A 226-nucleotide genomic window follows, 5' to 3' on the forward strand; every position below is an offset into this window, starting at 1 on the left:
CAGTACCAATCCAATCACTCCCAATCACCACCACTTTCCTATGTATCATGTCCAAGTCCGGCAACCCGAGAAGCAGAGGTTTGACTAAAGGAAACAATAAATAAATTTCAAACAACCATTCGACAACTGGAGCAAGTAGTAATTCAATGGGTTTCTAGACGCTCAAATACACAAGGATCAGCCACAGCCCCATGTGAACAGTCTAACGAAGAGCGTAGCATGAAGA

This window comes from Arachis ipaensis, chromosome B10 (assembly GCF_000816755.2).
Source record: "Arachis ipaensis cultivar K30076 chromosome B10, Araip1.1, whole genome shotgun sequence".
Classification (NCBI taxonomy): Eukaryota; Viridiplantae; Streptophyta; class Magnoliopsida; order Fabales; family Fabaceae; genus Arachis; species Arachis ipaensis.